General features: G+C 45.0%; 1 protein-coding gene and 1 long non-coding RNA gene across 2 annotated transcripts in view; one reads left to right on the top strand and one right to left on the bottom strand.

Annotated features, from left to right (window-relative positions):
* Nucleotides 1–2,947: 2,947 nt before the first annotated feature.
* Nucleotides 2,948–17,053, top strand: LOC144595393 (uncharacterized). The gene is made up of 3 exons (XR_013547492.1): nucleotides 2,948–3,021; nucleotides 16,634–16,736; nucleotides 16,892–17,053. It is a non-coding gene; the product is annotated as an uncharacterized LOC144595393 (long non-coding RNA).
* The window catches only part of LOC144595392 (microcephalin-like), a 72,888-nt gene continuing 53,163 nt past the window's right edge, over nucleotides 4,688–24,412 (bottom strand). Inside the window, exon 16 of the mRNA XM_078402894.1 lies at nucleotides 4,688–4,721. The gene's annotated coding sequence lies outside the window, so the exon portion shown is untranslated. The remainder of the gene's footprint in view (nucleotides 4,722–24,412) is intronic.

Here is a 24,412-nt window from a genome sequence, read left to right as displayed (position 1 = left end):
TCAAACTAAACATAAGTTAAATAAAGCCGCCGTAACTATCGCCAAGGGATTTGTGCGTGGTTTGCTTGTAACATGCGAAGGGGGGCGGGTATTCCTTGTAGCCGAGAGGCATGAAGTTATTGAGCGAACCTGCAGTTGTTTACCATCTGCCAACTGGCAGTTCAAAGCAGGATCGGCGCCAGGCGGGGCAATGAAAGTCATCTCCGGGCCAAATAGATTACAAAAGAGCAGGGTTAACTTGTAATCGACTCTAAAGATTTTTAACTCAAACGTGAGAGTGAGTGAGTGAGCAGATAGGCGACACACGCTTCCCGTATCCTGGTTTGCACGCGGATTCCACCTTAATGTTTGCGCTTGAAACTTGATGTGACGTTCGTCCTTCATGCTAACCTACCCTGACGTTAGTAAACAAGGAGTCACACGTTTTTAAATGGTCTGCTTCCACGCAGCGTTAACCCCACGCTGAGTGCATTGAAAGTAAAAGCGGCTCGCACGACATTACCAAATGTAAGAAGCACTTGAATCGGCGAAGCACAATCGGCGACCGACCAAGTGCTGGCACATTAGACCGGTCTGGAAAGGCACTTGAAGGTCGGCTTGGTGGACAGACACAAAAAGCTGGAGTAACTAACTCAGCGGCTCAGACAGCACCTGCGACAGGACTCTATGAATAGTGGCTTCAATGTTCAAAACTCTCCCTTCGAAACCCAGAACAGCATTTTCAAAATAGGAAATGATAACACCGGGTTACTAAAATCTTGGTCAAAGTCATGGGTTTTAAAGACCATTTTCAGGGAGAAAGGGACTTATTACTATTAATGTCATTGATAAGATATTAATCTAGGGGATTTGATTAGTTCGGGTGTCAGGGGTTATGGGGAGAAGGCAGGAGAACGGGGAAAGGAAGGAGAGATAGATCAGCCATGATTGAATGGTGGAGTAGACTCGATGAGCCGAATGGCCTCATTCTACTCCTACCCCCTATGACTTAAAAGTTTAAGGCGTGGATGTGTGGGGTTGCATGATTAATTCCAAGGATGGGTAGGAGGCGGGAATTGGAAGGGGGGTAAAGATCCCACAGGGTTGTAGCCCAGTAGAGTTTGCATAAAGAGTGTGAACTTCTCACGCCAACTCGAGTTTGTTCTATGCACAAGTACCGTGAGCTACAGCTACAATGAAACCCTTGCTTGTAGCAGCATCTCACGCACAGGCTCGGTAAACACTCGAAAACACAAACTATACAGAAATCACACAAATTCTGCAAGGGAGTGAAAGGAAAAGGTTTAGCTTAGAGATACAGCGGGGAAACAGGTCCTTCAGCCCAGCAAGTCCGCACCGACCAGCGATCCCCACACACGAACACTACCCTACATTTTACATTGATACCAAGCCAGTTAACCTACTTTGGAGTGTGTGCAAAAAAAACAAGACAGTGCAAAACAAAGTTCGACAATAGGTATTGCAAGACACTATTCTCGATTCTTCTTCGTGTATTTCTTGCCGTTATCACTTCCGAAGTGTCCACCAGGGACTATACTGGAAGTATCCTATACCCACTAGGGACAATTTTTAACACTATCCTACACCCACTAGGGACAATTTTTAACACTATCCTACACCCACTAGGGACAATTTTTAACACTATCCCACACCCACTAGGAACAATATTTAACACTATCCTACACCCACTAGGGACAATTTTTAACACTATCCCACACCCACTAGGGACAATGTTTAACACTATCCTACACCCACTAGGGACAATTTTTAACACTATCCCACACCCCTACACCCACTAGGGACAATCTTTTTTTTTACATTTGCCAAGTTAATTAACCTACAAACCCAAACCGAAGAACTCGGCGAAACCCCACGCAGGTCACGGGGAGAACGTACAAACTCCGTACAGACAGCGCCCGTAGTCGGGATCGAACCCGGGTCTCCGGCGCTGCATTCGCTGTAAGGCAGCAACTCTACCGCTGCGCCACCGTGACCGTTTCATTGCAGTTTATATAACCATATAAATTAAGAATGTGGCTAATAAACAACAATGGCATCAACGGGTTTTTATGGCGTAGGCACAATGCGTTAGTGGGCATTACAATTAGATCACATTATTTTAGAGGTTGTGGAGGAACACATGCCACCTAGGGCAGCTTACAACCCAGCGGTATGAATATTGATTTCTCTAACTTCAAGTAACCCTTACATCCCCTCTCACTCCATCCCTCCCCCACCCAAGCCGTACCAGTTTCAGTCATCTTGTTGAGTCTCATTGTCTGTACTCGTTTTCACCTAGGCCACACCTAACAATGGCCTGCTTCCTTTATCATCATTACTTTTTTGCATGTCTTTCATTAATCTGTTCTATATCTCTCTACATCACCGTCTATATCTCTCGTTTCCCTTTCCCCTGACTCTCAGTCTGAAGAAGGGTCTCGACCCGAAACGTCACCTATTCCTTTTCTCCAGAGATGCTGTCTGACCCCCTGAGTTACTCCAGCTTTTTGCGTCTACCTTTTATTTTAGAGACTCCATGTCTCCTACAGGTTTTTTATGTGGTCGGAACGTAACTGTTTTGTTTTGTGTGTAGAATGCTGGCGTCTCGTGAATTGATGGAAAAACAGGGAAGAATAAGATGGATTAGTGCAGCATCAGCATAAATGGGTGCTTGATGGAAAGACCAGACACAGGGATCTCTTTCTCTGCTTTTTGAACCAGGTGAATCTGAGATAGGCTGAACATTGTGGGATGAAATTAGAGCACCTGGGGGAACACACAGAGTCCCAGAATAACATGGAACACCACAATAGCAGCATTCAATCACCACAATGACAGCGTTCAAGGTCAAGATTGGAACTGGGTCTCTGAAGTTGTTGGACAGCGACACACTTTAGCTTGCTAATAAGCGAGTTCGGTATTACATCCCAGGTCATTCGGGATAAACATTCTCGCCAGCTGAGCTACTGTGTGTATACAGACCTGCGGTTCACATGTATTTTCCAGTTTTGCTTCTTCGAGGTAAGAAAATACTGCTTTCAAAACTATGAGCTAGATGTATTTATGATTCATTTGTACAAATCTACGATGATTTTGATGGTTTAATTGGCTTTTCCTTGGTCGCTTGCTGGCCCACTTCGGTGAGTGAGTGAGATCGTGACGATTAATAACAACATTTTTTATTGTTTTTGTTTTGGTGGAGGGGGGGGGGAGGGGGGACAATGAAATGAAACGTATGATTTCTATAACTATCAATGAATAATATGAAAAGTATTTGTGGGGTTTTCACCTCTTACTATGCTAGTCCACGCCCACGGGCTATATGCAAGTTTGTTGACTTCTGAATGAATTCTGCATGTACGTGTAAGTAAAGTTGTGTGGTACAAAACTTAGTCACGAGTCTCCTGACTGATCATGTCTCTTCTGATTCCCATTACATTTGATAATTTTAATCAGTATTTGACTTCCTAATTTTCAGTTATAATCTTGTGATTGTATAAATCCGTTCAATATTCTTGCACCATTTTCATTTGCATGCAGCCGAAAATGATAATAAATAAATGCCCAGCACTCAGATGCACTCTCGACTGCACAGAGATATTTATAGAATAACCACGGCATCTACAGTTGCAGGCTTTGACATGGTCCGACTACGAGAAACACAACACTGTGAAACTATTGGTTGGAATCGCCCCAAACGGCATGATCACATTCTTATCAAAAGCTTGGAGTGGGCGATCATCTGATACACACATTGTTAGGAAGAGTGGATTTTTGAACATAGTTGATCCTGGGGAGTGCATAATGGCGGATAGAGGATTTCCCATTCAAGAAGACTTGATGTTTCGCCAAGCCTATTTAGAGATTCCCCTTCCCAGGTGGTTATCAGCAAATGAGAAAAAGTATACAAAACCAAGAATGTTGCCAATGTTGGTATTCATGTTGAACGGGCCATAGGTCGTCTAAAGTGGTTTAACATCCTGAGAAACACTTTACCCATCACTTTAGTTCCGCATATTGATGATATTTTCACCGTCTGCACAGCATTATGTAATTTACTGCCTCCATTGGTGTGTAAATGAGATGTGGTTGCACTTGCAGATCATTTTGATCAGAAGTTCAACTTTATGTTCAATCAGATTTGATATGGACTGAAACCCAGAACTCAATCAGTAAATGTACAGAAGTTCAAACAACTCTTAATTTCTTTCATTTCCTTTAATCATTTATCAACCAAATCATTCAGTTTACATTAGCCATTAAGTTCACTAGCAATGCTCTTCGTTTATCCCGAATGACCATTGACAAATCCCATGATTCCTTGCGTTTATCGAGATACCAAACTCGGTTGTAGTAAGATGCAATTTGAAAATAAAAAAGCGGAACAGATGGTGTTAGTCTGTACCCCAATATAGGGGACCCATTTGGTGAAAAGTGAAATCACATGGCGCCATAGAGCCATACAGCATGGAAACTGACTATCACTCTAAACCTTTCCTATTCATGTAGCTGTCCATATGTCTTTAAATATTGAGGCTTGGATAGACATAGAGGCTTGGATATTGAGCCATATTTTGAGGGGCACAGACAGGCTTGGGAGGCAGCCAGGACTGTGTAACAAGGTATGTGAGTCATTCACATTCTAAATGAAGAGATGCTTTTCATAGTCAATAATATTCTTGTGCAGGAAGACAAGGCTGAGAATGCAGAAAGATTCAATGCTGCAGTGAAGGAATAAAAAATCAATCTTACTCACAGATATCAGCTCTTATATCTTACACACCCAATACGTAGGAAGGAACTGCAGATGTTGGTTTACACCGAAGATAGACACAAAATGCTGGAGTAACTCAGCGGGACAGGCAGCATCTCTGGAGAGAAGGAATGGGTGATGTTTCGGGTCGAGACCCTTCTTCTGATATCTGTCATAGAAAGCTACAGCAAATAGGAAAGCTAAAGTTAACCTGTTTGCAGAGGAAATGGAGAAGTTGGACGAATATATCACGTTGCAATTGGGGAGCTAATACTGGTCCTCCCAAAAGCATTCCAGATAACAGACAACGAAAAATGTGGCACAAGCAATCAAACAAACTTGGAGGAAAGTGTGAGTGATGAAAATGTTGTGTGCAAAACCTATCAAGGCGTAACGTTGGGGAGTTTGTAGATCATGGTGTATTGGTCAGGGAGTGCTAGGATTCAATCTCAGAACAAGCTGGAAAGAGTACTGAGAAGATTTACAAAGAAGTTGCCAGGGCTAGAGGATGTGAGCTATAGGGTGAGATTGAGCAGGCTGGGACACTGCTCCTTGGAGCACAGGAGGATGAGGGGTGATCTCATTGAGGTGTATAAAATCACGAGAGGAATAGATTGGGTAGACGCACGGAGTCTCTTGCCCAGTGTAGGTGAATCGAGGACCAGAGGACATAGGTTTAAGGTGAAGGGTAACTTTTTCACACAGAGGGTGGTGGGTGTATGGAACAAACTGCCAGAGGTGGTAGTTGAGGCTGGGACTATCCCAACATTTAAGAAACAGGTAGACAGGTACACGGATAGGACAGGTTTGGAGGGATGTGGACCAAACGCGGGCAGGTGGGACGAGTGTAGCTGGGCATGTTGGTCAGTGTGGGCAAGTTGGGCCGGAGGGCCTGTTTTCACGCTGCATCACTCTTTGACTCTAACATGGGTAAGAAGGTATCACCTTTGATTTCCCTTGGCAGGCTACAGCCTTTATGGAATTGCCAAACCTGCCAGTAGATTTTGTCACAAAATGCTGGAGTAACTCAGCAGGTCAGGCAGCATCTCGGGAGAGAAGGAATGGGTGACGTTTCGGGTCGAGACCCTTCTTCAGAAGAAGAAAATAACTGCAGATGCTGGTACAAATCGAAGGTATTTATTCACAAAATGCTGGAGTAACTCAGCAGGTCAGGCAGCATCTCGGGAGAGAAGGAATAGGTGACGTTTCGGGTCGAGACCCGAGGGGAGTAGATTTAGTAGATTTTGTCACACCACCCTCAGGCGTAAAGTAACCTACAGTCAGAAGATGATTCCCGAAGTTTGGTCTAGTGACCGGGATGGCATCATGCTGAACCACATGTGGCATGAACCAGATTTTACAATAGCAGTCATTCTCCTAATAATTAATCTTTTAAAGAAACTAAACGCTGATGCAGTCAGATGGAAATGTCAGAGCTGCTTGTAATAAGGGAAGAGATGGTGTGTTGTAATCAGGGAACAGATAGATGGTCTAAGTAACACAGAGCAACTGGGCAACTAATACTGGTCCTCCCAAAAGCATTTTAGAGCAATATGTCGGATGGCACCACCACAGCCACAAAGTGAACTTAAAATATACAGTCGTCAATGAACAAGATACTTTTTCATCTTTCTTGCATTAGTGTGCACAGTTGATAGCAAAGATACTAGAGGAACAAGATGGACCACTCTGTCGAAATAGCCTACACAGAAGTATAATACACAAAGGAGCCATTTTAGTAGGCAAAACCCACCGTCCGTTATGCCTCTCGCAGTGTAATCAGTGTTTTGGGGGAACAGTATGTGTGATTATACCATTAAAATGCAGAATATATCTCATCTATCAACTCACAGATTTTGGTTATTTTTCTTTTTAAATGTTTCTGCCTACTAAAATGGCGCCGTGACGTACTACAGTTTTTTAGGGTCGAGTGGTCTATCTTGCTCTGCTCTGTTATCTTTGGCTGATAGGATCCATGTGGCTTCTAATGTAACCCAGCAGTGAGAGAATAGTTTTCCCCTGCTTCAGGGGACACAAGATTTAATTTGCACAGCATCTTTGCTACAAGCAGCCACACTGAAAACATGCAGGACATTGAGACCGCATTCCTGATTAATGGCAAGCCATTCATTATTGAAGCAGATTAGCACAGCTGGGCAAAATTGCAAAACTGACTTGCAAAATTGAAACCCAGTTGGAAGAAAATATTCTGCTTTTACATGGATGCACCAACGTTAAGGTAAAAGACATTGTTATCTAACTATGATGACATCTTTAAAGATGCCTGCACAGGAATCACTCGGGTAGAAACTGAGGGTGAGAAAAGACCAGAGCAAAGCAGGACCAGTGACAGATGACCTCAGGAAGGGTGGAGACCATAATGGCCCATTGTTGTACCTGAGGTCTTTGTTGACCTCAACAATTTAATAATAATAATATTCATTTATTGTCATTGCAACGAGTACAACGAAATTAAAAAATAGCCAATCCTGACGGTGCGTACAAACATATATGCAATAAATGCAAAAACAAATAAATACATAAATACAATTAAATACAATTATATTAAGTACAAGATTTTTTAACGGTGTTGCCTAGTGCAAAGGTAGTGTTCAGTTCTCGTATGGCCCTGGGGTAAAAACTGTTCTTAAGTCTGTTTGTTCGGGATTTGATCGACCTGAAACGTCGACCAGAGGGCAGATGAACAAACAGACGGTGGCCGGGGTGGGATGGATCTTTTATTATTTTGCCTGCTCTACTGAGGCAGCGTAGGCTGAACAGGTGCTCCAGGGAGGGCAGTGAGCAGCCGATGATCTTCTGGGCCGTCGTGATGACCCTCTGAAGGGCCTTCCTGTCCTTTTCTGAGCAGCTGGCATACCATGTGGTTATACAGTATGCCAGCACACTCTCGATGGAGCAGCGATAGAAGGACAACATGAGCTTCTCCTGCAGGTTGGTTTTCCTGAGGATCCTCAGGAAGTGGAGTCTCTGCTGTGCCTTCTTTACTGTGGTGATGGTGTTGGTAGACCAGGTAAGACCTCTGCGATGTGTGTACCCAGGAACCTGAAAGCCGGTACCCTTTCCACACAGACCCCATTGATGTAGAGTGGGTCGTAATCTCCACTGGTTTTTCTAAAGTCAATTATAAGTTCCTTTGTTTTGGAGGAGTTCAGGACCAGATTGTTCACTGAACACCATGCTGCCAGCCTTTGGATTTCATCCCTATAGGCTGTCTCATCTCCTTCTGAGATGAGTCCAACCACAGTCGTGTCATCCGCGAACTTGATGATGGTGTTGGTGGGATGGGTGGGGGCGCAGTCGTGAGTGTAGAGGGAGTAAAGGATGGGGCTCAACACACAGCCCTGTGGTGAGCCGGTGCTCAGTGTAATGGTGGAGGAGAGGTGAGGGCCTATTTTGACGGTCTGGGGGCGGTTGGTCAGGAAGTTCTTGATCCATTGGCAGATGGTTTGGGAAAATCCAAGGTCGGAAAGTTTGGTGACCAGTCTGCTCGGGATGACCGTGTTAAAGGCAGAGCTGAAGTCGAGGAAGAGCATCCTCACATAGCTCCCCTGGTGTTCAAGGTGGGTCAGTGCAGTGTGAAGAGCAGTGTCGATGGCATCCCCTGTAGACCTATTTGCTCTGTAGGCAAACTGGTGTGGGTCGAAGGTGGGTGGGAGGCTGGCTTTGATGTGCTGCAGGACCAGTCTCTCGAAGCACTTTGTGATGACCGGTGTGAGTGCTACCGGACGGTAGTCGTTAAGACCGCTGATGACAGACTTTTTCGGCAGTGGGATGATTATGGCGGACTTCAGGCAGGGAGGGATGGTGGATTTTAAAAGGGACAGGTTGAAGATTTTTGTGAAGACCTCAGATAATTGGTCTGCACATTCCCTCAGCACTCTGCCCGTCACACCATCGGGGCCTGCAGCTTTCCTGGGATTCACTGCTCTGAGCACGCGCTTAACATCATACTCCTGCACAGTGAAGGTGTTGCTGTCAGGTGCTGGAGAGGGTGTTATGTCTGCCACTGTAGCTTTCACCTCGAAACGAGCAAAGAAACAGTTAAGTTCCTCTGCCAGCGAGGCGTCGCCGTCGGCAGTCGTGCGGTTGCTGGTCTTGTAGTTGGTGATGTGCTGGATGCCTTGCCATACCCGCCGTGGGTCATTGTTGGAAAAGTGGTCCTCAATCTTCCTCTTGTAGGACGCTTTGGCATCCTTGATGCCTCTCTTCAGGTTGGTTCTAGCAGCACTGTATAGAGCTCTATCACTAGACCTGAAGGCGGTGTTACGGTGCTTGAGGAGAGACCTGACATCCTTTGTCATCCAGGGTTTTTGATTGGGATACAACCGGATGCGTTTGTCGACGGTGACATTGTCAACACAGTTTTGTTTCCCCAGTTTCCATCCCCCCTACCCCAACTCTATTTGCCAGTCTGAGGAAGGGTTCCAGCCAGCATCTGCAGTTCCTTTCTCTACAGGTGCTGGCTAACCCACTGAGTTCGCCCAGCACCTTTATTTATGTCCATTGTTAATAAAGGCCAGTTTCTTCTCACTTCAAAGGCCAAATGGGAGAATAGTTTGGAAAAGTGACAAGAAATTGAATTTTGGTCTAAGTAATTCATAGCAATTGCGCAACTTACAGTGGTCCTACCAAAAGCATATAAAAGCCATATATAAGTGAACTTAAATTATCCAGTGTAAGAAAATAACTGCAGATGCTGGTACAAATCGAAGGTATTTATTTCACAAAATGCTGGAGTAACTCAGCAGGTCAGGCAGCATCTCAGGAGAGAAGGAATGGGTGACGTTTCGGGTCGAGACCCTTCTTCAGTCTGAAGAAGGGTCAAGACCCTTCTTTGTCACCCATTCCTTCTCTCCTGAGATGCTGCCTGACTTGCTGAGTTACGCCAGCATTTTGTGAATTAAAATATCCAGTCGTCAATGAACAAAATACTTCATCATCTTTCTTGCATCGGTGGGCACAGTTGATAAGACCCATGTTTTGTTTACAAAACCTGATTTGTCACATGCTTCCATTGATCATGGACAAGATGTCAAATCAGGGTCAAATGTACCCCTCTGTCAACCATACAAAAGATTGGCCTAAGATAGACACAAAATGCAGGATGACCATCAAGGAAAATGCAGCATAGATCATTGTTAGCTAGAGGAAGGAGCCAACAAAGCATACAGAGATAACATTTCATCAATGGGACAGTCAGACTGGTCGGAGAACTAGGATGGAGGAGGGGTGGAGAGAGAGGGAAAGCAAGGGTATTCTACATTTCCCTTGATCTGCATTCCCCTTGATGTCTCGTTTTCACACCTTACCCTTCCTTATCTCTGTCTCCATCGCCCCTGACTCAGTCTGAAGAAGGGTCTCGACCAGAAACGTCATCCATTCCTTCTAACCAGAGATGCTGTCTGTCCTGCTGAGCTACTCTGTAATTTTGTGTCTATTTTCAGTGTAAACGAGCAGCTGCAGTTCCTTGCTACACAAAAGATTGTCCCAGATTGGCAGGCAGATTGGAAAGATGGAAAAATAACAAGGTTATTGTAGTGGGTGATTGTAAATTCCCTAAAATCGACTGGGACTCAAGTGCTCAGGGCTTAGATGGGACAGAATTTAATATGTGCATCCAGGAGAATTTCTTGAAAAAACATATACATATTCCATCCAGGGTCCATACTTGACTTTACGTTGGAGAATGAACCTAGGTGATCAAAAAAAAAGTTTCAGTGGGAGAGTATTTTAGGAACAGTGAAACATAATTCCATAAGTTTTAAGTTAGTTATAGTTCAGGATAAGACTTATCCTCAGGTGAACATGCTTAACCCGGGGAAAGCTAATTACAACAGCATTCGCCAGGAAGTGGGGAAGTAGATTGAGGGCATCTGTTTGGGTGTAAATCTACATCTGACATGTGGGAGCCTTTTGAAAAACGGTTGATTAGAATTCAGAACCAGTGTATTCCAGTGAAAATAAAAGATAAGGAGACCTTTGGTGACAAGAAATGTTGCAAGTTTAATCGGAAGTGTGAGGTGTTGCACTTTGGGACGTTGAACGTAGGGAGAAAGTATACAGTTAATGGTAAGTCCCTGAACAGCGCTGATGTACAGAGAGATCTTGCAGCCCAACTCCACAGCTCCTTGGGCCAACACAAGTAGATAGAGTATGGTATGCTTGCCTTCATTGCTTGTGGCATTGAGTATAAGCCAGGAAATCATGCTTCAGCTTTATCGGACTGTGGTTAGCCCGAATCTAGAGCACAGCGTGCAGTCCCGGTTGCCCCATTGCTGGATGGGTGTACACGGCACGGTGGCGCTGTGGTAGAGTTGCTGCCTTACAGCGAATGCAGCGCCAGAGACTCAGGTTCGATCCTGACTACGGGCGCCGCCTGTACGGAGTTTGTACGTTCTCCCCGTGACCTGCGTGGGTTTTCTCCGAGATCTTCGGTTTCCTCCCACTCTCCAAAGACGTACAGGTATGTAGGTTAATTGACTGGGTAAATGTAAAAATTGTCCCTAGTGTGTGTAGGATAGTGTTGATGTGCGGGGATTGCTGGGCGGCGCGGACTCGGTGGGCCGAAGGGCCTGTTTCCGTGCTGTATCTCTAAATCTAAATAAATCTAAATTTCAAGGTGCAGGAGAGGTTTACCAAGAATGCTGCCTGGATTAGAGGATATTAACTATGAGGAGAGTTTGGACAAACTTGAATTGGTACCGCTGGAGTGTCGGAGACCGAGGAGAGACCTGATGGAAGGATGTAAAATGATGAGAGGCAGAGGGAGGGTAGACAATCAGAAGCCTTTTCCCAGGGTGCAAATGTCAGACTAGATGGGGAAAGCTTTAAACTGAGAAAAAAATTAAAGGTGATGTGGGATTTAAAGGGCATGTTATTTTTGCACAGGGAGTGGAAGGTAGCTGGAATGTTCTACCACGGGTGTTAGTGAGGCAAATGTGACAGTGGCATTTAAGAGGATAGGTGCAGAGATATGCAGAAAACAGAGGTATGTGGGTCATGTGAAGGCAGAGGAGATTAGTTTAACCTGGCACCACCTTCAATGTGGAAATTTGGGCCGAAGGACCTGATCTTCAGCTGATCTGTTCTATTTTCAATGTGAGAGAAAGGAAAAAGAAGAACGTGTATTGTTTAGGAAGTTGAAATCAGACGGGGTCTGTGACCCATATACAACAAGCAGAAAATAACTTTAAAATTAAGTGTAGGAAGGAACTGCAGATGCTGGTTTACACCGAAGATAACCACAAAAAACTGGAGTAACTCAACGGGACAGGCAGCATCTCTGGGGGGAAAGAATAGGTGACGTTTCAGGTCGAGACCCTTCTTCAGAATCTTCAAAAATGAAGAGGTCGATAAACAGCCTGAAAGTGATCTTGACAAGTGGGATTAAGGAAAGCCCCACAGCTGGTAGAGCTACTGCTTCACATCGCTAGAGACCTAGGTTTGATCCTGATCAACTCGGGTGCTTTCTGAGCCGAGTTTGCACATTGACTCTGACCGTGTGGGTTTGCCCCAGTGCTCTGGATGGCGGCGCCAGAGAGCCCCTAAGAATGGAGGGGTGGGGGATAAGGCAAGATGGAGTGGGTGACTGGGGGGGTGGGAGGGGAAGGGAGGGAGGGGTGGGGGAGAAGGGTGGTTGAGGGGATGGAGTGAGGGAGGGGAGGATGCCAAACCAATGCAGAAAAAAACACAATTTTAAAGAAAAATCGCGATTTTCATTGAGAGTTTTCTTTTTTAAAGCCATTTATTTTAAAGAAAAAAGCGTGATTTTCCCACGTCACAATGGCAACACAATGAGTTATGGGCCCAACGGGTCCACTTGGTCTAGTACACTATAATACACTATAACACATGATAACACGCTATAACATGCTATAACACACTATAACACGATAACACGCTATAACATACTATAATACACTATAATACGCTATAACACGCTATAACACGCTATAACACACTAGAATACACTATAACACTATATGATACGATACGATAATACTTTATTGCCAGATCAAGTCTAAAATTTTTCTTGCATCTCAGCAGCTCCACTTGCAACATCAACAAAGACAAAGAATGTAAGACAAGAAACGAGGATACATATATTCACCATAACATTACAATCACAAATGACAACACATTCAAGACCCTTCAACGTACATTTGATCTGGGATTAAGTTTTATGTTTAGTTTCAGGATTGACTGGTGCACAAAAGAGTGCTTCAGTCTAACCTTATTAAAACTTGGTACCCTGTACCTCCGATTTGATGGTAATAATTCGTATTCACTGTTCAGGACATGGTCGGGGTCAGAGACAACGTTGTTGGCCAACCTTAGCATGTTATTGTGGTAGGCTGATTCATAGAGTTTCAGGAACAAACTATAATACACTATAATAATACAATATAACACACTATAACATACTATAACGCACTATAACAAATTACAATACACTATAATACACTACAACACACTATAACACTCTATGATACATTGTAATACACTATAATACACTATAATACATTATAATACACTATAACACTCTATAACACACTATAACAGACAATACAATACAATACAATATATCTTTATTGTCATTGTACCCAGGGGTACAACGAGATTGGGAATGCGCCTCCCATACGATGCAATAATTTAGGTAATTTAGACAGCAGCAACCCAACGAAACGAAACAGTTGTAACAGTTTTGGACAGGGTAAAGTGCAAGTTGATCTATGCGTTGTGGCCATCCAGCTCAGCAGGACCGGTTCATAGCAGCTATGGTCCTGGGGATGAAGCTGTTCCTGAGTCTGAAGGTGCGGGCATAGAAGGCCTTGTATCGTCTGCCCGATGGAAGGAGTTCGAACAGACTGTTGCAGGGGTCTTTGTGGATGCTGGTGGCTTTTCTGAGGCATCGTGTGTTGTAGATGCCCTCCAAGTCTGGTAGCTGTGTTCCGATGGCCCTCTGAGCTCTATGGACTACCCTCTGTAGAGCTTTCCTTTCTGCCTCCGTGCAGCTGAGGTACCACACAGGGATGCCATGCATTAGGATGCTCTCTATGGTGCAGCAGCTGTTGGGGTAGACCAGACTTTTTCAGTGTTCTTAAGTAGAACAGTCTTTGTTGTGCCTTCTTGACCAGCGCAGCAGTGTTATTGGACCATGTTAGGTCCTCCGAAATGTGAGTGCCCAGAAACTTGAAGCTGGACACTCTCTCCACACTGTCCCCGTTGATAGAGATCGGGGCATATTCCCCGTTATGTGACCTACGGAAGTTGATGATCAGCTCCTTGGTCTTGGTGGTATTTAGGGACAGGTTGTTATCCGAGCACCAGTCCGCCAGGTTCTGCACCTCCGCTCTATAGTTTGTTTCATCACCGTTGGTGATCAGCCCAATCACCGTTGTGTCATCTGCAAACTTGACAATGGTGTTGGTGTCGAATGCAGGAACACAGTCGTGTGTGAAGAGGGAGTAGAGCATGGGGCTCAGAACACAGCCCTGTGGTGTGCCGGTACTCAGGGTGATAGTGGAGGACAGGTGCGGGCCCATTCTCACTGCCTGCGGTCGTTCCAGCAGGAAGTCCAGGATCCAGTCACATAATGACGAGCTGAGGCCTAGCTGGTGGAGTTTGGTGATGAGCTTGGTGGGGATGACCGTGTTGAAGGCGGAGCTATAGTCTATGAATAGCATCCTCACGTACGTGCCCTGTCTCTCTAGGTGAGTCAGGACAGTGTGAAGAGCCAGAGAGATGGCGTCCTCTGTGGATCTATTTGCCCTGTATGCAAATTGATGTGCACACAATACTACACTTAATACACTATAACACTATAACACACTATAACCCACTCCAACATGCTTTAATACACTACAGTACACTACAGTACACTATCAATATACTAAAACTCTCGTTTGTTTGTTTGTTTGTTCCTGAACTACAGCCAAGACGGTACACGATAGCGCAACAATTTTAGGCCCACCTTACTCACCGTCGTTCCTTTGGTGCTAAAGGAAGAAGTTTCATTGAAATTGGTGTTATATTTTTTAAGTTATTCACATTTTAAAGTTTAAATATCATGATTGATGAGAGGCATCATGATCAGGCTCTGTTGTATATTCAAGACAAGCTTGTGAATTACAACAAGACACTGGGATACTTTCATGTGCCACTACCAAGACATGGAAGGATGAACCTTGATGGTGACAATCCTGAACTGCTGTGTGAATTGCAGCACAATAGACCTGAACAACGGCGATTTGTTGAAGAGAAGGAGTCTCTGCTGAATGCTGAGCAAAGAGCAGTGTATGACCATGTGTGCAGCTGCTTGGAAAGGAATGTTCCTTCAATGTTTTTCATTGATTCACCAGCAGGAACGGGCAAGACAATTCTCACCAATTTGATCCTCTCCAAAGTTCGAGGTCAAGTTGATGTTGCTTTTGCTGTAGCATCCTCTGGGATAGCAGCTACATTGATGCCTGGTGGAAGAACTGCACATTCTCGATTCAAGATACCCATCGAAGTGACCGATAATACAATGTGCAACATTGAGAAGAACTCCAACACAGCAGATTTGATCAGGAGAGTGAGACTGATTGTTTGGGATGAGTGTGTCGAGTAACTCATCTCCACAAGTGCCCGATGATTAGGAGGGAGAGCTTTGAAGTGGTGGACAGAACTCTTCGAGATCTATGCGAAAAGAACGAAGAGCCTTTTGGCGGCATTCTTACCATTTGTTGTGGCGATTTTCGACAACTTCCTGTTGTGAAAAGGGGAAATGATGCTGATGTTGAAAATTCCTGCATCAAGAAATCCTACTTTCACCAAGTTTCAATTGAAGAGGAATATGCGATAGAGAGACGGAGAAGACGACTATTCTCGATTTTTTCTGAAAGTCAGAGAAGACAGGATTTCAAAAAATGATGACGATAACATTGAAATCCCAGAAGACATGGTTCTATCAGCAGGATCACTGGAGAATTGCATTGATTGTATATATCCCACCTTCCACAATCCTGCCGAATTATTCTCCGACAATTGTATCTTGGTTCCGCTCAACGATATGATGAGGAGCATCAATTCTAGATGTATCAGACGCTTCCCTGGAATCATGAAGGAGTACTTATCTTTCAATGCTGTGACCGAGGGAACTAATGCTACTCACTTCCCGACAGAATTGTTCGATTCAGTCGAGATCTCTGGTTTACCACCACACAAATTGGAGTTGGAAAAAGGATCTCCGATCATTTTAATGAGAAACTTGGAACGCCCAAGGCTGTGCAATGGAACGTGGATGATCGTGGAAGAGCTACACAATAATCTGATCATTGCAAAAATCAACATTGGAGCCTTCAAAGATGACATCGTTATGTTTCGTAGGATAACGCTCACTTTGACAGAAGGCGAAGACATTCCCCTTAAGCGGAGACAATTCCCGATTCAGTCAGGTTTTGTTATGACAATCCGTAAAGCACAAGGACAAACCATGGAGAATGCGTTGATATGGGGAGAAGGCAGGAACGGGGTACTGATTGAGAATGATCAGCCATGATCACATTGAATGGCGGTGCTGGCTCGAAGGGCCGAATGGCCTCCTCCTGCACCTATTGTCTATTGTCTATTGATATACCTTGATAAGCTGGTATTTCAGCATGGACAACTGAATGTGGCTCTTAGCCGAGGAAAGGTTAAGGAAAATGTCAAAGTATTCCTGAAGGTTGGGAGATGGACCAAGAATGTTGTCATTAGAAGCGTGCTCTGCTGAGCTATGACTCCTGAGGTAAATGCTCAAATTTTCTTCAAGTTAAAGTTTGACCAATCAATAATATCTCTATATTAAAATTGTGCGTCTTTTTTTTTCAACAACAGCAAAGAGATGTCGAGAGGAGTGAGGAGTAGAAGGGAACAAGAGAAACAATGAGAAATAACTGAACGTCGGGGATCGACGAGAAAGAACGCAGAACAGAAACAGGTTAATAAAGAAGCATTTTGATTGAGATTTTTTAAATTTCAAACAGAAAAATGGCATAATGCTTCTGTGTTGATTAAGAAATAGTATTTTATTTAGAAGTTTATAAATATATACATCCTGATGAATATCTATCTTTTTTTACATCATGACAACAGGAAGGAGCAAACGGGTCGCAGCATAGTCAAGGAAGGAACACCGCAAAGAGACATCGAGAGGCGGTGAGGAGCAAAAGGGAACAAGGGAGATAACAAGAAATAACTGAACGTCTCGAGGATCAACGAGAAAGAACGCAAACAGGGAAACAAGGGACGCGACAAGAAAGAACTGAACATGTCGAAGATCAATGAGAAAGAACGTAAAACAGAAACTGACAAGTTATTAAAATAAATCTCATCTTTAACGTTCAAGTTGTTGTTATATTTTGAGTTATTCACATTTTAAACTTTAATAAATCCCTTTTCCACTTGCTGTGCCTGTCAGCCGCCCATGCGCAGTAATACCTCCATGTTCCACGTCACCATGGAAACCCGACGGGCGGGAATGGCGGCGCCACCGGAGAGCCCCTAAGAATGGAGGGGGCGAATAAGGGGGGATAGAGAGGGTGAGTGGGGGGGAGGGTGGGAGGGAAATGGGGGGGAGGATGGGGGATAATGGGGGTTGAGGAGGGATGGAGTGGGAGAGGGGAGGGTGCTGGACCAATGCAGAAAAAAAGCCATTTTAAAGAAAAATCGCGATTTTCATTGAGATTTTTTTGTTAAGCCATTTATTTTAAAGAATAAAATCGATTTTCCCATGTCACAATGGCAACCCAACGAGTTGTCAGCCTAACGGGTTTGCTTGGTCCAGTGTTTAACTGAACCTTGTCGCTGTTCGAAAGCACACCGGTTAATCTTCAAACTCCTTCCATCTCCAAACTCCCACTCGGCCCTTCCCCCTTACCTCCTGGGACGGCCCAGATCAGGCGAGAGTTCCAGCTCGACAATCGAAGGTTCAAGAGACAAGTAGCTTGGCCACAAGGTGGCACCACAATACTGTATTATCGTGTGTTGTGATGTATTCTCGTCTATTACTGTGTGTTGTAGTGTATTATTTTTGTTAGATTTAGAGATACAGCGTGGAAACGGGCCCTTCGGCACACCGAGTCCGCGCCGCCCAGCGATCCCCGCACATTAACACTATCCTACACACACTCGGGACAATTTTTACATTTACCCAGTCAATTAACCTACAAACCTGTACGTCTTTGGAGTGTGGGAGGAAACCGAAGATCTCGGAGAAAACCCACGCAGGTCACGGGGAGAACGTACAAACACCGTACAGACGGCGCCCGTAGTCAGGATGGAACCCGGGTCTCCGGCGCTGCATTCGCTGTAAGGCAGCAACTCTACCGCTGCGCCACCGTGCCGCCTGTACTATCGTGTATTATAGTGTGTTATTGTGTGATAAAATAAATCTTATCTGGAATGTTTTTGCTTTGTATGGTTAAAATCCCCTCTTGGAGATCCTCGAGACTGTGCCCTCGTTCAGCAGCAGCGTCAGCTCCACTGCGACCGCAGTTGCCTTGAGCGGGAAGAAACCACTCCCCCCACGTGGGACCTGGACCAATCGGGTGTCAAGTGGGAGGTCGGAGCCAATCAATGGACTCCACGTTGGGCTGAGGGTGGGATAAGGGGGGTTGAGGGGGAATGGTGGGTGAGGGGGGTTAGAGGGGGTGAAAAGAGGCGTTGAGGGGGGATGGAGTGGGGGAGGGGAAGGGGGAGGGGAATGGTGCCACACCAATGCAGGAGAGCTTAGGGCCCAACGGATGGCCGCCGGATCCGCGCGTGCGTGGTTGGAGGAGGGTGCCATTTTGTGTTCAGCTCCGACCTCACGCTCGACGCCCGATTGGTCCGGGTCCCCACGTGGAGGGAGCGCCAACCCTCCCCGCTCTGATTGGTAGTCGGCAAGTCCTGATTTGCTCATAGAGTGTTATAGTGTGTTGTAGCGTCCACTCTTAGGGGCTCTCCAGCACTCCACCCCACTCACCCACTCGATCCCCCCTCCCTCCCCCCCACTCACCCACCACCCCCCCCTCCTTCACCCACTCCATCCCCCCTCCCCCTCACCCACTCCAACCCCCCACTCACTCACTCCATCCCCCCTCCACATCCCCCTCACCCACTCCAACCCCCCACTCACCCACTCCATCCCTCCCCCCCAGGGTGAAGTGGAGGAGGGGGAGTGGGGGAGGAAAGGGAGCTGAACCAATGCAGGAGTGGTTTGGGCCCAACGGGTCCACTTGGTCTAGTAACAAAGAAAACTCTCCAATATCTCTACTGCTGAGAAGTTTGAGATCTGGCATGTCGTTGAATTTCCACAGGTCAATGATGGAGAGCGTGCTGACAGTTTGCACCACAGCTTGGTTCAGTAATTAAAATTCCAAGAATGAAGGAGGCTGCTGAAGGTAGTGGACAGAGCCTGGACCATCTTGGGTACTGAGCTCCCCACAATTGAGGGGATCGGCAGGAAGCACTGCCTCGAGAAGGCAGCTATCACCATCAAAGACCTACAGCATCTGGCTATGCCCTCTTCTCGCTTCTACCATTGGGAAGCTTGGGAAGCACTATCTACAGGCTCAAGAACAGCTTCTCTCCATCAACCACCAAGCTCATGAACCATCGGGTACAATCCTAACCACAACACTACCTCAACCACAACACTACCTCACCACAACACTACCTCACCACAACACTACCTCAGGATAGAATTACTATGGACTTTGTATAAGGTTAATTTTAAGGCAGAAATAGATAGATTCTTGATTAGTACGGGTATCAGGGGTTATGGGGAGAAGGCAAAATAATGGGTTTCGGAGGAAAAGATAGATCAGCCATGATTGAATGGCAGGGTAGATTTGATGGGCTGAATGGCCTAATTCTGTTCCTATCACCTATGACCTTATAACTGCACTAGCTCACAATATTATGGTCTGGTTTACCTAGTATATCTGATAATTTATTGTATATTTTTTCATTGATACTTTGCAAAGATGCAGCAAATAAGAATGTCATGGCTCTGTGCCGGTGTGTACTGAAATGAAACATTCTTGATTTTACTCTTCACTCTCATAGAAATCATGTTCTACACGTCCTATTCTCCCTCACTTGCCCAATATCCTCACTCCACCTTTGCTTGGATACGTTTACAGTGGCCAATCAACGTGCCAACCAGTACATCTCTGGGATGTGGAAGGAAATGGATGCATCTGAAGGAAATGCATGCGGTCGCAACGGAGAACATTCAAAATGGAGCAGCCAATGAAAGAAATTCAGGTTGAAAATGGATTGTTGGAGCTAAGAAGTGTGTGTCCAAATTTCCTTTTATTGCAAAAGGTGAGCTGGCTTGGAACAAGAATATATGCAGTGCAATGAATCAGGTGAGCAGACAATGTACCATTGCCTTCTCCAGAGTGGCTCACTCTCAAAGCATCCCATCTACAAATCTTCTCTTCTATTGTTAATATGTGGTATCCCCATTGGGGAGACAGACCTAACTGATCACTGCTTGGTGGCAAGATGTTGGCAGCGGAAAGATGCATGAGGTTTGATTTGCCTTTGCTTAAATTTAGTGAGAACGTACAAACTCAGTGCAGACAGCACCCACAGTCAGGATCGAACCTGGGTCTCTGGCGCCGTGAGGCAGCAACTCTACCGCTGCGCGTCTCTGGTGCCCTGTGCAACCTCACCCAAAGAAATCACCAAACTCCCTCAAGTTTGGTTTCAATTGCACGCAAAATTAAGGGAAAACAATCATGATATTGAATAAGAAAATAACTGCAGGTGCTGGTACAAATCGAAGGTATTTATTCACAAAATGCTGGAGTAACTCAGCAGGTCAGGCAGCATCTCAAGAGAGAAGGAATGGGTGACGTTTCGGGTCGAGACCCTTCGGTCTCAAGAAGGGTCTCGACGCGAAACGTCACCCATTCCTTCTCTCCTGAGATGCTGCCTCACCTGCTGAGTTACTCCAGCATTTTGTGAATGATATTGAATAAGTATCCTCTAAATGCAGAAGACAAAGTTGATTTTGCTTTAGTGAAAATAAACTACATTGCACCTTTGAAATCTTTTCCTGTGCACACAGATCACTGACAGAATAGAGCTACTTAAACAACAAGCACATCCTCCTGCACTGTAGGTGAACGGCAATGTTCTATAGATTCAGGATCAGTTCCTGTGGATTGGAGGGTAGCTAATGTTATCCCACTCTTTAAGAAAGGAGGGAGAGAGAAAACAGGAAATTATAGACCAGTTAGCCTGACATCGGTGGTGGGGAAGATGCTGGAGTCAATTATAAAAGAAGAAATTGCAGAACATTTGGATAGCAGTAACAGGATCATTCCGAGTCACTGGAATTGGAATTGGAATACACTGGGATTTAGAAGGATGAGAGGGGATCTTATCGAAACGTATAAGATTATTAAGAGGTTGGACACGTTAGAGGCAGGAAACATGCTCCCAATGTTGGGGGAGTCCAGAACCAGGGGCCACAGTTTAAGAATAAGGGGTAGGCCATTTAGAATGGAGATGAGGAAAAACCTTTTTAGTCAGAGAGTTGTGAATCTGTGGAATTCTCTGCCTCAGAAGGCAGTGGAGGCCAATTCTCTGAATGCATTCAAGAGAGAGTTAGATAGAGCTCTTAAGGATAGCGGAGTCAGGGGGTATGGGGAGAAGGCAGGAACGGGGTACTGATTGAGAATGATCAGCCATGATCACATTGAATGGCGGTGGTGGCTCAAAGGGCCAAATGGCCTACTCCTGCACCTATTGTCTATTGTCTACTGTCTACTGAGTCAGCATGGATTTAGGAAGGGGAAATCATGTTTGACTAATCTTCTGGAATTTTTTGAGGAAAATGGACAAGGGAGAGCCAGTGGATGTAGTGTACCTGGACTTTCAGAAAGCCTTCGATAGGGTCCCACATAGGAGATTAATGGGCAAAATTAGAGCACATGGTATTGGGGGTAGGGTACTGACATGGATAGAAAATTGGTTGGCATACAGGAAACAAAGAGTAGGGATAAATGGGTCCCTTTCAGAATGGCAGGCAGTGACTAGTGGGGTACCGCAAGGCTCGGTGCTGGGACCGCAGCTATTTACAATATACGTTAATGACTTAGATGATGGGATTAAAAGTAACATGAGCAAATTTACAGATGACACAAAGCTGGGTGGCAGTGTGAACTGTGAGGAAGATGCTATGAGGTTGTAGGGTGACTTGAACAGGTTGTGTGAGTGGGCGGATGCATGGCAGATGCAGTTTAATGTGGATAAGTGTGCGGTTATCCACTTTGGTGGTAAGAACAGGAAGGCAGAGTATTATCTGAATGGTGTCAAGTTAGGAAAAGGGGAAGTACAACGAGATCTGGGTGTCCTAGTTCATCAGTCACTGAAAGTAAGCATACAGCTGGCAGTAAAGAAAGCCAATAGAATGTTGGCCTTCATAACAAGAGGAGTTGAGTATAGGAGCAAAGAGGTCCTTCTGCAGTTGTACAGGCCCCTAGTGAGACCACACCTGGAGTATTGTGTGCAGTTCTGGTCTCCAAATTTGAGGAAGGACATTCATACTATTGAGGGAGTGCAGCGTAGGTTTACTAGGTTAATTCCCGGAATGGTGGGACTGCAATATGTTGAAAGACTGGAGCGACTGGGCTTGTATACACTGGAATTTAGAAGGATGAGAGGGGATCTTATCGAAACATGAGATTATTAAGGGATTGGACACGCTAGAGGCAGGAAGCATATTCCCGATGTTGGGGGAGTCCCGAACCAGGGGCCACAGTTTAAGAATAAGGGGTAGGCCATTTAGAACGGAGATGAGGAAAACCTTTCTCACTCAGATAGTTGTGAAGCTGTGGAACTCTCTGCCTCAGATGGCAGTGGAGGCCAATTCCCTGGATGCTTTCAAGAGAGAGTTAGATAGAGCTCTTAATGATAGCGGAGTCAATGGGTATGGGGAGAAGGCAGGAACGGGGTACTGATTGTGGATGATCAGCCATGATCATGGTGAATGGCGGTGCTGGCTCGAAGGGCCGAATGGCCTCCTCCTGCACCTATTGTCTATTGCAGGAGTAGGCCATTCGAGCCAGCACCGCCATTCAATGTGATCATGGCTGATCATTCTCAATCAGTACCCCGTTCCTGCCTTCTCCCCATACACCCTGACTCCGCTATCCTCAAGAGCTCTATCTACTCCTGCACCTATTGTCTATTGTCAATTCAGTTTAGTTTATTGTCACGTGTACCGAGGTACAGTGAAAAGCTTTTATTGCATGCTGTCCAGTCAGTGGAAAGATAATACCTGATTACAATCGAGCCATTCACAATGTGTAGATACATGATAAGGGAATAACGTTTAGTGCCAAGTAAAGTCAGTAACATTCGATCAAAGATAGTCCGAGGGTCACGAATGAGGTGGAGTAGTTCAGCACTGCTCTCTGGCTGTGGTAAGATGATTCAGTTGCCTGATAACAGCTGGGAAGAAACTGGCCCTGAATCTGGAGGTGTGCGTTTTCACACTTCTATACCTTTTGCCTGATGGGAAAGGGGAGGAGAGAGTGGCCAGGGTGCGATTGGTCCTTGATTATGCTGCTGGCCTTGCTGAGGTAGCGTGAGGTACAAATGGAGTCAATAGAAGAACAGAGAGAACGTGCAAACTCCACACACAGACAGCATCCGAGGTCAGGATCAAACTTGGGTCTCTGGCACTGAGGCAGCTGTGCTACACTGTGCCAGATAATAATTAACCTACACCTTCATTTTTCACTATCAGACTTATTATTTACTCAAAATAAGTAAAATTTACTTATTTACAGTGGATCATCTTCAATTTATCGATAAAGACAACTCTTTGCAAATGAGCTGAGACCCACAAACACATGGTTTCTAGAAGGAATGAAGATACACAGATTGTTTTGATTAGGATGTTCAAATTGAGATATTTTGAAAGTTGGTTGATTTTCTAAACATTTAAAAATGAATCATTCCTCGGTTGGCTGCCTGCATTCATTAACATCAATTATTTCAAATCAATATGAACCATGAATCAATTAATCATAAAGTTAATATTGACTTTAAATCAAATCATATTGATTTGAAATAATTGATGTTAATGAATGCAGGCAGCCAACCGAGGAATGATTCATTTTTAAATGTTTAGAAAATAAACCAACTTTCAAAATATCTCAATTTGAACATCCTAATCAAAACAATCTTCTGTGTATCTTCATTCCTTCCAGAAACCATATGTTTGTGGGTCTCAGCTCATTTGCAGAGTTGTCTTTATCGATAAGTTGAAGATGACCCACTGTAAATAAGTAAATTTTACTTATTTTGAGTAAATAATAAGTCTGATAGTGAAAAATGAAGGTGTAGGTTAATTATTATTTGGCACAGTGGCACATAAAGTCATGACAAGATGAATTTTGACTGTTCCTACAGAAGGACAGTAGAGGGAACCGCCGAGCCACGTCTCCGCTCATCCCCCGAGGACCAGAGAGAACGGAGGAAGCTGGACAAGGGCCAGTAAGGGATTGAACTGGGATCTTACCTTCCGCACCTTTAGGATCAGCTGCAGGAGGCGCCCCTGGGGCACAACAACTGAAGGTGGCCAGGCGAGGAGCGAGATGATGGTCCACT

This window comes from Rhinoraja longicauda, chromosome 7 (genome assembly GCF_053455715.1).
Source record: "Rhinoraja longicauda isolate Sanriku21f chromosome 7, sRhiLon1.1, whole genome shotgun sequence".
Classification (NCBI taxonomy): domain Eukaryota; kingdom Metazoa; phylum Chordata; class Chondrichthyes; order Rajiformes; family Arhynchobatidae; genus Rhinoraja; species Rhinoraja longicauda.
Note: the sequence above shows the minus strand (reverse complement) of the source record. Positions and strands in the feature narration are given on the sequence as shown.